At 39.0% G+C, this 13,852-nt stretch overlaps 1 non-coding gene across 1 annotated transcript; it reads right to left on the reverse strand.

Moving 5' to 3' along the window:
- Positions 1–13,334: 13,334 nt before the first annotated feature.
- On the reverse strand, positions 13,335–13,407 carry TRNAS-GGA (transfer RNA serine (anticodon GGA)). The gene has a single exon. It is a non-coding gene; the product is annotated as a tRNA-Ser (tRNA).
- Between the last annotated feature and the right edge of the window lie 445 nt (positions 13,408–13,852).

Below are 13,852 nucleotides of genomic sequence, written 5' to 3' on the forward strand. Positions count from 1 at the left end.
ATACTGTGTTGAACAGTATCTGTGGTGGTACATTTTTATCTTGTTATTGACTGAAAAGGAAGCATCAAATTTTTTTCATTAATTATGATGTTTGTTATAGGGCATTAATACATAGCCTTCAAAAAGTTAAGTAAGTTCTGTTTTATCCTTGTTTTATTTTTTATTTTTAGAAAGAAATTAGAATTGAATGTTGAACTTTATCAAATGTCTTTCCCATGTGTTTTGAGATGTATTTTCTTGTTGTTGTCAGTCACTAAGTTGTGTCAAACTTTTTGCAACCCCATGGATTGCAGCATGCCAGGCTTCCCTGTCCTTCACTGTCTCCTGAAGTTTGCTCAAATTCACATTTATTGAGTTGGTAATGCTATCTAGCCATCTCATCCTCTGCTGCCCTCTCCTCCTTTTGCCTTCAATCTTTCCTAGCATCAAGGTCTTTTCCAATGAATCAGCAGTTCGCATCAGGTGGCCAAGGTATTGGAGCTTCAGCTTCAGCATCAGTCCCTCCAGTGAATATTCAAGGTTGATTTCCTTTTGGATTGACTGGTTTGATCTCCTTGTAGTTCAAGGGACTCTCAAGAGTTTTCTTCAGCACAATTCAAAAGCATCAATTCTTCAGTGCTCAGCCTTCTTTATGGTTCTTCTTTACTCCATTGCTGTGGTGAAATAAATTTATAGATCTTCTGGTATTAAATTATCTTTGCATTTCTAGAATGATCTCTTTATAAAGTACTTAATAAAAGTATGATTAGGGTTATTTTTTTCAAACTCTCAGTTGGTGTCTATTGGCTGATATTTAGGGAGTTGATGTCTCTGTCCATTCATGAAATTGACCTGTAATTTTCTTTTAAATATTGTCCTCAGCAGTTTTTAAAATTTGAATTGGAGGATGATTGCTTTAACAATGTGTAAGTTTCTACTGTACAAGAGCATGAATCAGCTGTAAGTATACATATATCCCCTCCCTGTTGAACCTGCTTCCCACCCCTGCATCCTACCCATCTAGGTCATCACAGAGCACCAAGCTGACCTCCCTGTGTTATCAGCTTCCCACTAGCTATCTGTTTTACACATTGTAGTGTATATGTATCAGTGGTACTCTCTCAGTTCATCCCATCTTCTCCTTTCCCGACTGTGTGCACAAGTTTGTTCTCTATATCTGTCTCTATTTCTGCCTTGCAAATACGTTCCATCAGTACCATTTTTCTAGATTCTGTATGTATGCATTAATGTACCATGCTTGTTCTTCTCTTTCTGACTTACTTCATTCTGTTTGGCAGACTCTAGGTTCATCTACATCACTACCAATGACCCAATTTTATTCCTTTTTATGGCTGAGTAGTATTCCATTGTGGGCTTCCCTGGTGGCTTGGTAAAAAATCTGCCTACCAGTGAGGAGCCTCAGGTTTGAAAGAGCTCCTGGAGAGGGAAATGGCAGTCCACTCCAGTATTCTTGCCAGGGAAATCCCATGGACAGAGGAATCTGGAGGGCTACAGTCCATGGGTTGCAAAGAATCAGACATGACTTAACAGCTAAACAGCAAGAATATTCTATTGCATATATGTATCACAACTTCTTTATCCATTTGTCTGTCAGTGGCCATCTAGGTTGCTTCCATGTCCTGGCTGTTATAAATAGTGCTGCAATGAACACTGGTGTACATGCGTCTTTTTAAATTATGGTTTTCCCAAGTTTTTTTTTTCTTTTTTTAAGGTTGTACTCCCCTGAAAAATGAACTGGACATCTCTCACAGTTTTTCTAATTTTTATTTATCCATTCACATACTACAGGACATCTTGGTTGCTTTCAAAATAGCATTCTTAATATTAGCTGAAAGTTCAAAAATTCCCATTGAGAATGGTATCTTGTCAAGAATGTCCACCACCATTCTATTGATCATCATACTCGAGCTTGCCAACATTGTAAGTCAGTAAAAAAATAAAAACATGTTAGGGTTCGGAGGCAAGTAACAAAACTGATTATCTGTAGATAACTTGAATGTCTATATGGATGACTCAAAAGAAAGTACAAATCATTTTTAGAAATGAGAATTTAGCAAGTCAGCTAGATATAAAAAACCATTTATAAAACCCACGTTGCATTTTTATATACCAGCAAACGTCAGTTAGAAAATGAAACCTTAAGAACACGCCATTTACAACAGCATAGAAAAATATGAAACACATAGGAATATATTTAACAAAAGCTTTGTAAGCCCCTAATGGAGAAAATGATAAAACTATGTTGAAAGAAATTAAAGGATCCTTAAGTGAAGAGAGATACACAAGAGAGACTGAGGATTATGTGAATGTCAGTTTCCCCCAATTTTATTTATTGAGTTGGTATAATTCTAATAAAAATAAAATCCCAACCTTTTTATTTTGTAGGCCTTTGATAAAATAATTCTTAAATATATATTGAGATTCAGAGGCCCTCAGTAGGAAATGGCAACGCCCTCCAGTGTTCTTGCCTGGAGAATTCCATGGATGGAGGAGCTTGGTGGGCTACCGTCCATGGGGCTGCAAAGAGCTGGATGTGACTGAGCGACCGAGCAAAGGCCTAGCTATTGGTCCACTCTGTGTGTGTGTTTTGGCTGTGCTGGGTCTTCACTGCTGTGCAGGTTTTTCTCTAGTTGCAGTGAGTGGGGACTGCTCTCTAGTTGCAGTGTGAGGGCACCTCATTGCAGTGGCTTCTCTTGTTGTGGAGCACGGGCTGAAGGTTGCATGGGCTCAGGAGTTGTGACGTACAGGCTCAATAGTTGTGGCACACAGGCTTAGTTGCCTCTCGGCCTGTGGGATCTTCTGGATCAGTGATAAGCCTGTGTCTCCTGCAATGGCAGGCGGATTCTTTATGACTGAGACACCAAGGAAGCCCTTGGCACACTCTTGAAGAATGATAAGTTTGGGGAAATAGTCTTCACAGATTTAATGACTGGCAAAGCTGTTGAATTTAGGTGAGTGTGGTATTGTTTCAGAGATAGATAAATAGACCAGCAGAGCAAAATAGAGAATCCAGAAACAACCACATGACTCTTCATATATAACAAGTTGGTTTCCAAATCAGTGGAGAAAGGATAGTTTTTTCCTTCAATAAATAATAATTGGATAAGTCACTTCAGTTGTGTCTGACTCTTTGTGGCCCCAGGGGCTGTAGCCCACCAGGCTCCTCTGTCCATGGGTTTCTCCAGGCAAGAACACTGGAGTGGGTTGCCATGCCCTCCTCCAGCGGATTTTCCAGACCCAGGGATCGAATCCATATCTCGTATGTCTCCTGCACTAGCGCCACCTGGGAAGCCCAGATAATTAGGTGCCCATATTTTAACAAATGGAGTAGAACTCCTACTTTACACCATACACAAATTCCAGAGAAAATATCTTTGTATTGTCCACAAAGGGAAGAATTTCCTAAATAAGACCACCGTCAAACATACAGGCTAAAAGCAAAATAAAACATAGTCACGTGTATTTGTATGCAGAAATATGCATACAGATAGGGTAAAAGAAAAGATTGTTAAAATGAGTTTCTTTTCTCGAAAGCTACCATAAAAACATAAAGGCACAAGTCACAAACTGGTTAAAGACAATTGCAAATCATATAATTGACAAAAACTGATGTCCAGTATATATAGAGAGAATGCTTGCCAAATAACCAACAGTGAAAGAACCTAGCAGAAAACTGAGAAAAACATGAGAAGAGGTACTGTGTGAAAGAGGAAATCTGAATGTCAGTAAACATGATAATATGTTCAACGTCATTATTAATTAGCAAATTTAAAGCACAATAAAAACATTCCTATGAGATTGGCAGTATTATAAAATCTGATTATCCCTGGAATTAAGAAGGTGGTGCAGGGCTGGCTTTCCTGGTGGTCTAGTGGTTGAGAATCTACCTGCCAGTGCAGGAATCATGGGCTCCACCCCTGATCCTGGAAGACCCCACATGCCTCGGAGCAACTAAGCCTGTGCACTGCAACTACTGAGCCAGTGCTGTAGAGCCCGTGAGCCGCCGGCTACTGAGCCCGCGCGCTGCGGCTGCTGAGGCCCGGGAGCCTAGAACCTGTGCATCGCAATGAAGAGTAGCACCCGCTCCTTGTAACTGGAGAAAGCCCATGCATAGCAATTGAAGATCCAGCACCACCAAAAAAAATAAAAAGAATGAGGCAGCTATAGGATATGCAGAAATAGAAGTATGGTATGTACATGGAACATGTTATAAACCAATGTTACCCCAATAAAAATGTATTTTTAAAAACAATTTATTGTATTTTTTTTTTTTTTTGGCTACAGTGCAGAGCATGTGAAACTTTCCAGATCCGGGATCAAACCCATGCCCAATGCAAAGGATGCATGGAATCTTAACCACTGGACCACCAAGGAGGTCCCCAGAATTCATTTTAAATAAATAAAACTGCGGGCAAAAGGGAATATGGTGTGATAGGAACTCTCAAGCACTGCTGGTGAGAATGTAAATTGGTTCAACTACTTTGGAGAGTAATTTGACATTACTTAGTAAACTCAAATATGTGCAAATTCTAAAATCCACTGGTTCTAGATATTTAACCTCAAGAAAATTTTGCACGTGTGCCCCAGAAGACAAGTATAAATGTGTTCATGAAAATGATCCAAGTAGTTCTCATCAGTAGAATGTATAATTGTGTGTTTAGATGATACTGCAGTGAAAACATGTATAGCTACATGCAGCAACTGGATGAACTGGAAGAGAGTGATGAGCAAAATAATCAGGCCACAAAAGAATACATGCAATTTGATTCCATTTAGGTAAAGTTAAAGGAGCAGCCAGAAGTAAGCAGTGTAACGTATACATATGTGGAACAGGTATGAAGTCAGAATCAAGACAGTGGGCCCCTTTCATGGGTGGGGGGCGAAGGGGATGTGACTGGAAGAGGGGCACACAGGAAGCTTCTAAGGTTTTGGGAAAATATTCTTTCACAAGATGTGTTTTATGCCCAGGTGTTTGCTTCCTAAAAGTGAATATTCTCTGAAAAGTATGTTTTATTTTCACTGGTATACATTTTATATTATAATAAAAATAGAAAGTTAAATAGAAAAACTTTAACAAATGCATGGCATATAAAAATTTTCAACATTATTATTTTATTATTAATATCAAAATGTTTCCTTCTAAATATAGCTGTAGCTACATCTCACAAATTTTTCACGTAGTACTTTCATCTAGCTTAAAGTCTTTTTAAAATTCCCTAATGATATTCCCCTTAAAATGAAAGTTATTTAGTAGACTATAGTTTCTGGGCACATGGGATTGTTCAGTCTCTCTCTGTTTTATAATAGTGCTACATTATAGAAAACAGTCTATGAGGGTAATCTTTTTGACATTTGTTGAGTACATTTATTTGTAGCTTGAAATAACAAATTGTACTTAGGTGAATAAAAATACCTTTTGAAATTTCATGCAGTGAAAATAATTTTAGTATTGCAGTTTTTAAACTCTGCTCCATTCCAGCCTTTTCCCATTATAACCTTGATTTTAGTCTCTAGTTTTGTTACACCGAGGTTTCTTAATACTGTAGCCATATACACAATAAACTATGATGTTTTTGTGTTTTAATGTATTGTTTAGTGTTAATTTAGACTACCCTCAGCAATGTATGGGAGGGCCCATTTGTTTGTTCCTTGGTCAGTTGTACTGGATAATATCTTTCAAAAATAATTTTTGGCAATTTGAAACATATATCTTTCACTTATATTTTACTCTGTATATATCATTCACATAGTTTATTCTGTATCTTTCACTTATATTTTAGTCTTTATAATTAATCTTCAACTTTTTAAAATATCCATACATTGTCCAGTTGTCATTCTGTGAGTTGTTCGTGTAATTTTGTATTGTAGAAGCAATTTTTTAAATTAATTTTTAAAACCTGTTTATGTATTTAGGATGATATCATCTCTTGTTGGAATCCTCCCCACTCCATTTGGTATTTGCTTTTTAGTATCCATTTGTTCTTTTTTCCTTTCTTCTCTTCATTAGGAAAAAATTTCCCCAGAGTTTTCATTTTGTTTAATGTAGAGCAGTTTAGTCTTCTTTTATTACAGGGAGAAGATGATCATTTGGCAGAGATAATGTAGCCCAGATTGCAGAACTGAGTTGAAGGTTAAATAATGTGACCACTGACCCTCTCCAATTCCGTAAGTCAACGAATATCATACCGATTCAGACAGCTTCTATGTGATAGACAACTGAAATATAATCTTCCTTATGATACAATAGTGACTTCAGATTTAAGCATGTCTAGAAAATATGACCTCACTCCTTGACAAAATTTTATCATAAGTGACTTCATAAATACACCATGCAGACTTTATCAAACAGCTCCAGGGAAAACATCTCTTCTGTCTACAGTGAAAGGATAACGCTGACATTTGGCAAAGGTCAGAGCTTCATAAATTTAACTTATTAATACATCTGTGAACTGCTAGTATGTTTATATTGTGGTGGTAAAAGAATATCACAGGATTTTTTAAAAACATGTTTAATTCCTACCAAGAGTTTCTAAGCATTTTTTTTTTTTTACTAAAATCCAATATGTTCCACATTTTTGATAAGGTAAATCTTTTCTCTTTGGAAAACAAAAAAGAATGTGTGTGTGTGTGTGTGTTTAAGGAGATATATGTGGGATTAGAGGTCTAGGAAATACATAAGCCTCAGCACAGGTTTTCCCACATCCCCAAAATTGACTTAAGATGACCCCAAAATAGGACAAATCCAAGAGAACCCTGAAAGTAGGGAAGATAGACACCCACGTGCCCCAATACTAGAGAACATCTATTGTAGTACAGGAGGCACTTTGTTGAAAGAAAACATTAGAACTGGCCTACGATATTGCTTTAAAAAAAAAATTTTATTTGACTGCACCTGGTCTTAGTTGTGGCACCCAGGATCTTAAGTTGCAGCATGTGAACACTTAGCTGTGGCATGTGGGATCTAGTTCCCTGATCAGGAATCGAACCTGGGCGCCCTGCACTGGAGTGAAGAGTCTAAGCCACTGGACCACCAGGGAAGTCCCTTCAACATTGCTTTTTAAAAAGTCATCACCATCACATGAAATGAAGAAGGAAGACTGTGGAAGGACCTCACTGATAGCCCTTATTTAGAGGGGTGAGAGGTGGAGGTGAGGGCTGTGGGACAACAAGTAAACACTGTGTTATGAATCAACAGCATCTAAAGCAGTTGAACCAAGGGGCCCCAGGATAAACAGGACACATCAAGTGGTAGTACGTGGGCAATGACACAGCTGAGCTTTCCCATAGTATATGGCCTGTGTCTTTAGAATAGAGGGGCCACTGCTAAAGCCTCAGAACAGTTATTGAAGAAATACTTGGGGTGTGTGTGTGTGTGTGTGCGCGCGCGCTGGGCGCGCGCGTGCACGCAAGCACATATGTGCATGCTCAGTTGTGTCCGACTCTTTGTGACCCCATGGATTGTAGCCCAACAGGCTCCTCTGTTCATGGAATTTTCCAGGCAAGAATACTGGATTTGGTTGCCTATCCTTCTCCAGGGGATCTTCCCAACTCAGGGATCAAACGCCTGCCTCTTGCTTCTGCATTGGCAGGTGGGTTTTTTTACCAGCTGAATCACCAGGGAAGATTATATAGCCTTTTTATTTCCAGGCATTGTTTTAAATTTTTGGACTCAGAGGGAGAGGGAGAGGGTGGGATGATTTGGGAGAATGGCATTCTAACATGTATACTATCATGTAAGAATTGAATCGCCAGTCTATATCTGACGCAGGATACAGCACGCTTGGGGCTGGTGCATGGGGATGACCCACAGAGATGTTATGGGGAGGGAGGTGGGTGGGGGGGTTCATGTTTGGGAACGCATGTAAGAATTAAAGATTTTAAAATTAAAAAAATAAAAAACTAAAAAAAAAAAAAAATTGGTGGTTCTCAGTGGGGGGTGATTTTGTCCCCCTGAGGGGACATTTGGAGGTCTGAGATGTTTTTGGTTACCGCAGCTAGGAAGAGTCTCCTATCAGCATCTAGTGGTAGAGACTAAGGATTCTGCCAAATGTGCTGAAATACACAGACAGCCGTCACAATAGACAATTATCAGGCCCCAAATGTTGATAGTGCCAAGACTGAGAAACCCTGTTTTAAATAATGTAACAAATATGAACTCATTTAACCCTCACGCAACCCTTCAGGCAGAAAAGTAACTTGTCCAATGTTTCTACGTGATTGATAGAGAGGCTAGGCCAAAGGGAGAGAAATGCAAGCATTAAAGAGAGGAGCTATTATAGTAATCAGTTCAGTTCAGTTCATTTCAGTCGCTCAGTCGTGTCCGACTCTTTGTGACCCCATGGATCTTAGCACGCCAGGCCTCCCTGTCCATCACCAACTCCTGGAGTTCATTCAGACTCACAGCCATTGAGTCAGTGATGCCATCCAGCCATCTCATCCTCTGTCGTCCCCTTCTCCTCCTGCCCCCAATCCCTCCCAGCATCAAAGTCTTTTCCAATGAGTCACCTCTTCGCATGAGGTGGTCAAAGTACTGGAGTTTCAGCTTTAGCATCAGTCTTTCCAAAGAACTCCCAGGGCTGATCTCCTTCAGAATGGACTGGTTGGATCTCCTTGCAGTCCAAGGGACTCTCAAGAGTCTTCTCCAACACCACAGTTCAAAAGCATCAATTCTTCGGCGCTCAGCTTTCTTTACAGTCCAACTCTCACATCCATACATGACCACTGGAGAAACCATAGCCTTGACTAGACAGACTTCTGTTGGCAAAGTAATGTCTCTGCTTTTGAATATGCTATCTAGGTTGGTCATAACTTTCCTTCCAAGGAGTAAGCGTCTTTTAATTTCATGGCTGCAATCACCATCTGCAGTGATTTTGGAGCCCCCCAAAATAAAGTATGACACTGTTTCCACCGTTTCCCCATCTATTTCCCATGAAGTGATGGGACCAGATGCCATGATCTTTGTTTTCTGAATGTTGAGCTTTAGGCCAACTTTTTCACTCTCGTCTTTCACTTTCATCAAGAGGCTTTTTAGTTCCTCTTCACTTTCTGCCATAAGGATGGTGTCATCTGGATATCTGAGGTTATGGATATTTCTCCTGGCAATCTTGATTCCAGGTTGTGCTTCTTCCAGCCCAGCGTTTCTCATGATGTACTCTGCATAGAATATGAACCTAAATAAAATTTAAGGTCAGGTGACTTATAAGAAGGATGTATATATTTTTTTTCTTAAGGAAAAGTATAATCCCCAGTGAAAATATTTTAGTTTTGAAACTTTGGATGCCAAATAATAGAACCCTGAAACATATAGAGCAACAGTAAAACTGTTGGACATGTAGGAAGTAATTGAAATATAGTAGTAGTTTTTTTTTGTAAACAGCCTTATTAAAGTATAACTGACATATAATAGACTGCACAAATTAAAAAACATAATTTCATAAGTTTTAATATATGTCTATACCTCTGAAATCTTTACCACAATCAATGAACATGTTTATTACTCCAAGATTTCTCCTTCCTTTATAATGTGTAGTTTTTCCTTTCGCTCACTTGCTGGTCCTTTTTCCAATCTTTGTCAACTTTTTTTTTTTTTCAAGTAATCAATAAAATACTTAAAAAAAAAAATTTTTTTTCCTTTACAATACTGTATTGGTTTTGCCATACATCAACATGAATCTGCCACGTGTGTACGTAAGTTCCCACTCCTGAACCCCCCTTCCACCTCCCTCCCCAAACCATCCCTCTGAGTTATCCCAGTGCACCAGCCCCGAGCATCCTGTATCCTGCATTGAACCTAGACTGGCGATTCATTTCTTATATGATATTATACATGTTTCAGTGCCATTCTCCCAAATCATCCCACCCTCTCCCTCTCCCACAGAGTCAAAAAGTCTGTTCTGTACATCTCTGTCTCTTTTGCTGTCTCACATACAGGGTTATCGTTACCATCTTTCTAAATTCCATATATATGTGTTAGTATACTGTATTGGTGTTTTTCTTTCTCTTTGTCAACTTTTGATCTACTTTCTATTACTGTAGATTAGTTTGCATATTCTGGAGTGTTTTTGGAAGTGAACTCATATAGTAATTACTCTTTTGGAGGGATATGTTTTCTATCATTGTTTATTTCATGAATCATCCTTGTCATTGCATATATCAGCTGTTTATTTCTTTTTATTGATAGATGGTATTCCATTATGTAGATACACAATTTGTTTATCCCATTCACCTTTTGGTGGACATTTGGTTATTTCCAGTTTGGGGCCATTACAAATAAAGATGCTATAAACATTCACGAACAAATCTTTGTATGAACAGATGCTTTTGTCTCTCTTGGGTAAATATCTAGGAATGAAATGGCTGGATCATATGGTAAGAATATGTTTAATATTTTTAAAAACTGCCAAACTGTTTTTCAAAGTTATTGTTCCATTTTACATTCCCACCAGCTTTGTTAGAGAGTTCCAGTTGCTCCACACCCTCTCCAGTATTTGTTATGGTGCGTCTTTATAAAAATTTTAGACATTCTAATAGGTGTGTAGTTATCAATGTGTTTGGGCTGCTGTAACAAAATACCATAGACTGGGTAGCTTATAAACAGAGGAAATTTTACTTCTCACAGTTCTGGAGGCTGGCGAGTCTAAGATCACGTCTTGGGCTCTGGTGAGGACTTGATTCCTGGTTCAGAGATGACTGTATTTTCACTGTAACTTCACATGGTGAAAGGGGTGAGGGAGTTCTCTGGGGCCTCAGAGCCCTATTGCCATTCATGAGGACTCTACCCTCATGACCTGAGTACCTAAAAAGTCCCTACTATCTAAAATCATTACCTAAGGGTTAGGGTTTCAACATCTGAATACTGAGGGAACACAAACATTCAGACCATACCAGGAGTGCTATCTTGTATTCTCTAATGTAAGTAGCTGGTGATGTTTAACATCTTTTCCTATGCTAATTTATCATTGATATATCTTGTTTCATGCAATGCCTGTTCAAATCTTTTATTTATTTTCATATATATAGATGTATTTTTGTTGTTGTTTAGACAGTTGTGTCCGACTCTTTTACGACCCCTTAATCTCAGAAAGATTGAGATTGATATGAGGAACTGGTTCAAGCAGTTACAGAGACTGAAAAATCCTTTGATCTGAAAGCTAGAGACCCAGGAAAGTCAGTGGTGTAGTTCCAGTACAGGCCCAAAGTCTTGAGAACTAGGGAGTCAGTGGTATGTTTCCCAGTTGGAGTCTGTAGGCCAAGAACCAGGGGAAGTGATGATGTAAGTCCAGTAAGTTCTGAGTGCAGAGAAGACCAATGCCCCAGTTCAGTAGTCAGGCAGAGAGCCAGTTGTATCTTCCTCTGCCTTTTCATTTTATTCAGGTCCTCAATAGATTGGATGACGCCTACTCACATTGAAGAGGGCAACTTGCTTTACTCAGGATACTGATTCAAATGCTAATCTCATCCAAAGAAACCCAGAAATAATAGGTCAGTGACTAAATCAGATTAGATCAGGTGTATCTCATTTTCTTGCTTCCTTACTGAGCAATTTTAGCTTTTCATTTTCTCAACCTTTCCTTTTTCAGAATAGGCTCTTTGCCCCATCTTTGCAAAACCAAAATGTTTTTGTCAAAACAACCAGTGTGTTAAGAGTGAAGTAATCCTCTATTTCTGGAGAAATGGAAAAAGTTCTCACAGTTTTAAAATGGCAAATTTTCTTAATCCTAGTCCTTAGGATTTCCTAAAAAATTGAAGTTTGATTTTACTGAGGGCAATTTATTATGATGGGTAAAACATTTCAATACATTTGAATTAAGCAAATTCAAAAAAGAGAAAAGATATTCTAATTTTTAAAACTTATATATACAAACACAAAGTTTATAAAAGTGAAAGGGAAATTCCATTATAGACTGTTAAAGCTGTCTTTTGGCCTCTAAAGCTATGTTTTGGTTTATAAAGCTATATTTTGGTTTACAAAACTATGTCTTGTGTTGGGTGTATATTTGTTTTCTGAATTGCCTAGTTGGAAGAAACTGCTAGAAAATGATTTTTGTCTTTATCAAAACACTTTTGAAATTAGACATCAGGGTGTTGGGTTTTTTGGGAAATCTTGATGTCTGGAGTTGAGGAAACGTCCCATTTTAAAACTCTTAAAGCTAGCCTGGTGGTGGTGATTTAGTCACTAGGTTGTGTCAGTGTTGTTGGGACCCCGTGGACTGTCACCCGCCAGGCTCCTCTGTCCATGGGATTTTCCAGGCAAGAACACTGAAGTGGGTAGCTATTCCCTTCTTCGGGGGATCTTCCCAACCCAGGGATCAAACCTGGGTCTCTTGCATTGCAGCCTGATTCTTTACCAACTGAGTCACTAGGGATGCCTACCTGGGTATAATCCCATTTCTACAACTAATTAATTGCATGGCTTTGGAGAAGTACATAACTTTTCTGTGGCTCAGTTTCTTCATCTGTAAAACAAAGATAATTCATTCTAATGGTTGGAAGGTACTAGGTTGACAGAATATGTTGATGGCTTTGAGAAGGAGTGTGTGTGTGTGAGGGAGGGAGGGAGGGAGAGAGAGAGAGAGAATACTAGCAAAGGAAATCAGTCTGCATGATAGGAGGAAACCAGTAGAGTATGGCCTTTAGAAATTAGTTTGTGATTAACTGAATTAAATGCTGCTGTTTAGTATATTAACTAAGATTTACAACTGCTGTTGGGTTTGGCCATTCAGCAGTGCTTGGTGACTTTGAGGGCAGCAATTATGGTGGAGGGGTGTGGACAAAAGCTTGGTTGGAATGGTTTCAAGAGGTAGGGAGAGAAATAGGAACAACAAATACAGACATTAAAATGTTTTATATTAAAAGTGATAAACAGAATGTAATGTCTTTGAAATAATAGGTTGCATTTATTGAGTACTTACTGTGTGACAGATGGTATTTTAGGCACTTGAACTAACTTGTTTGAAAAGTGGAAGTGAAAGTGTTAGTCACTCAGTTGTGTCGACTCTTTGCAACCCCTTGGGTCCATGGGATTTTTCCAGACAAGAATACTGGAGTGGGTTGCCATTTCCTTCCCCAGGGGATCTTCCTGACCCAGGGATTGAACCTGGGTCTCCTGCATTGTGAAGTGAAGTGAAGTCGCTCAGTCGTGTCCGACTCTTTGTGACTCTATGGACTGTAGCCTACCAGAACCTGGGTCTCCTGCATTGTGAAGTGAAGTGAAGTCGCTCAGTCGTGTCCGACTCTTTGCGACTCTATGGACTGTAGCCTACCAGGCTCCCCCCTCCATGGAATTCTCCAGGCAAGAGTACTGGAGTGGGTTGCCATTTCCTTCTCCAGGGTATCTTCCCGACTCAGGGATCGAACCTGGGTCTCCTGCATTCCAGGCAGACGCTTTAACCTCTGAGCCACCAGGGAAGCCCTGCATTATAGGCAGACTCTTTACCATCTGAGCCACTGGAGAAGCCCAACTTGTTTAATGAGGAACAACAAATATAGCAGGTCTTTGGTTTGCATGATAATATAATATAATACCACACCCGCTAAAACCATGTGAAGCAATCTTGAAAATCAGTGGGAAAGATTATGATGTTCTGTGACCTTTGAAGTTTTTGTCAAAACATTCAGCATTTTAACTAGCTCTGTTAGTTATTAAATAAATGAGTGGAGCTAATATTTATAGTACACTGTAATTTAAAACATTAGAACTGTTAAAGATGAAAGACAGTGTTTGCTAGTTTTACTCTGACGTACCAAGATTAGTTTGAACAGTGCTTGCCTTCTTCTCTACATTTGTGAATCAGCTTCCAGCCTTCCAGCCTTTTCTCTCTCTATGTTGTGAAATAGTTCTGAGGGTTCATTT

Source organism: Budorcas taxicolor, chromosome 15 (assembly GCF_023091745.1).
Source record: "Budorcas taxicolor isolate Tak-1 chromosome 15, Takin1.1, whole genome shotgun sequence".
Lineage (NCBI taxonomy): Eukaryota > Metazoa > Chordata > Mammalia > Artiodactyla > Bovidae > Budorcas > Budorcas taxicolor.